We start from the raw sequence: 3,159 nt of genomic DNA on the forward strand, positions 1-3,159 counted from the left end.
TTACCTGTGATCCAGCATGTGTGCACAACGAAGCAAGCAATACATGTTTACACATGCCAACATACACACATGTGCACGTGCACACACACACAAACACAGAGCTGAACAAAGAAAACCAAAATACCCTGACGTGATATGCTGCACTCTGGATTATCACTGAACTGGTATGAGAAATAGATAAGTGTGCAACAGGAAAGTCCTATTCAGAGATGGCATGGATGATCCCTTGACATGGAAATTTCATTGAAAAATATGGATACTGAGTTTTTGAGTGCAAAATATAAATTGAGAATTTCAGCTGTGTTTGTGATGCCAGTTTTTGAGAAAACTGTACTATTTTGTGTTTCCAGGCAGTCACATTCACCACATGAAACCAGGGAATGATACGCAAATAGCAGAATTTCTTCTCCTGGGATTATAAAAGGATGAAACTGGAGCCTATTATACAGAGTGAAGTAGGCCAGAAATAAAAACACCAATACAGTATACTAACACATATATATATGGAATTTAGAAAGATGGTAATGATAACCCTGTATGCGAGACAGCAAAAGAGACACAGATGTATAGAACAGACTTTTGGACTCTGTGGGAGAGGGAGAGGGTGGGATGATTTGGGAGAATGGCATTGAAACATGTATACTATAATGTAAGAAACGAATCACCAGTCTATGTTCTATACAGGATACAGGATGCTTGGGGCTGGTGCAGGGGGAAGATCCAGAGAGATGATATGGGGTGGGAGGTGGGAGGGGGGTTCAGGATTGGGAACTCATGTACACCCGTGGTGGATTCATGTCAATGTATGGCAAAACCAATACAGTATTGTAAAGTAAAATAAAGCAAAAAAAAAAAAATTTTTTTTTTTTAAAGAAAGAAAAGAAACCAGAGCTGCAACCTCTCATATTTGGGCTTTTTCTCCACATGAACCTAATCACTGTGTTGGGAAAGCTGCTCTCATCATCCTGGCTGTCAGCTCAGACCCGCACCTCCACACCCCCATGTACTTCTTCCTCTCCAACCTGTCCTTTGTAGACATCTGTTTCACCTCCACCTCCATTCCAAAGATGCTGAATAATATACAGACAAAGAACAAAATTATAACCTATGAAGGCTGCATCACCCAGATAAACTTTTTCCTCCTCTTTGTTGGATTGGGCAATTTTCTCCCTATTGTGATGGCCTAAGTGATGGCCTTTGTGGCCATCTGCCATCCCATGCACTACACAGTCATCATGAACCCACGGCTCTTTGAACTGCTAGTTCTGATGTCCTGGATGATGATGGTCCTGAATTCCTCGTTACAGAGTTTAATAGTGTTGTGGCTGTCCTTCTGTACAGACTTGGAAATCTACCACTTTTTCTGTGAAATTAATCATGTGGTTCAATTTGTGTGTTCGGACACATTTCTTAATGTTATGGTGATGTATTTTGCAGCTGTGATGTTGGGTGGTGGTTCACTCATTGGGATTCTTTATTAAAATTCAAAGATCTATCAGTTCAGTCGCTCAGTCATGTCCAACTCTTTGCGACCCCATGAATTGCAGCACACCAGGCCTCCCTGTCCATCACCAACTCCTGGAGTTCACTCAAACTCATGTCCATTGAGTCGGTGATGCCATCCAGCCATCTCATCCTCTGTCGTCCCCTTCTCCTCCTGCCCCCAATCCCTCCTAGCATCAGGGTCTTTTCCAATGAGTCAGCTCTTCGCATGAGGTGGCCAAAGTATTGGAGTTTCAGCTTTAGCATCTGTCCTTCCAATTCTAAGACAGTTTCCTCCATAAGAGGAATCTCATCAGCTGAGGGGAAGTATAAAGCATTTTCCACCTGTGCATCTCACCTCTCAGTTGTCTCCTTATTTTATTGTACATGCCTGGGAGTGTACCTTGTCTCAGCAGCTAGTCACAACTCACACTCAAGTGCAACGGCCTCAGTGATGTACACTGTGGTCCCACCCATAGTGAACCTCTTCATCTATAGTCTGAGGAACAAAGATATAAAGAGGATTCTGAGAAGAATCAATGAGATGACAGTTTTATAAAAGCCAGTTGTCCTGGGGCTGATGAAATACCCATGATTTAAGGGCTTTAAGACTGAGAGCCAAAAATTGCTATTTTTTTTTATCAGATTGTTGAAATACATCTTGCTCTTTCTGCTTACTTTCTGGAATTTCCCTTTGTTTGTACTCAAGTCCTCTACACAATTTGCCCCTCCCTTTGTTATACTGTATATATATATATATATACACACACATACATAAATACATACATAGTTTTGCCCTTTGTCCATACAAATATTGCATTTAGATATTCCCCAAATTTACCCATGCCTGGAAAGAAAAACTATTTGAAAATTTTAAGATTTTACCTGGGGAAACAGATTTCCTAAAACTTACTTCTTCTCAGATGACATACATATGTGAAATAATTTCCCTGAAAGGATAATCTTGTTTTCCTCATGCAGAAAACAAACAAACTACCCTGGCAACTAAGGCCACTTGTATAATTTCATTCTAGGGGAAGGTATGAAGCTACAGATTTTACTTCAGACCATCATTTTTGTCATTGCTACCATATCTTCTATTCATCACAGTATAGACATTAACTTGTCAGTTTAAGTCTCAGACTATTAGTAGATATGCTCTTGGCTGACTATGTCTGAGGCACTTAACTGGCCTGTACTATGTACTGCAAGACTACACAGCCATTTTCCTCCCAAGTCGATAATGTGGTTGGATAGGCTCTTGTGGTATTTATTGCGATTGTAGCAATATTACGACCCTCAGCAATATGAGTGCCGAAGAACTGATCCTTTTGAACTGTGGTACTGGAGAAAACTGGAAAATTCTGAAAGAGATGGACATACCATAGAAACCTGTAAGCAGATCAGGAAGCAATAGTTAGAACTGGACATGGAACAACAGACGGGTTCCAAATAGGAAAGGAGCATGTCAAGGCTGTATATTGTCACCATGCTTATTTAACTTATATGCAGAGTACATCATGAGAAACCCTGGACTGGCAGAAGCAAAAGCTGGAATCAAGATTGCTAGGAGAAATATCAATAACCTCAGATATGCAAATGATACCACCCTTATGGCAGAAAGTGAAGAAGAACTAAAAAACCTCTTGATGAAAGTGAAAGAGGAGAGTGAAAAAG

At 40.6% G+C, this 3,159-nt stretch overlaps 1 pseudogene; it reads left to right on the forward strand.

The window, feature by feature from the left end:
- The first annotated feature begins 367 nt into the window (after positions 1–367).
- On the forward strand, positions 368–2,041 carry LOC138085641 (olfactory receptor 7A17-like; annotated as a pseudogene).
- Positions 2,042–3,159: the final 1,118 nt, after the last annotated feature.

This window comes from Capricornis sumatraensis, chromosome 9 (assembly GCF_032405125.1).
Source record: "Capricornis sumatraensis isolate serow.1 chromosome 9, serow.2, whole genome shotgun sequence".
NCBI lineage: Eukaryota > Metazoa > Chordata > Mammalia > Artiodactyla > Bovidae > Capricornis > Capricornis sumatraensis.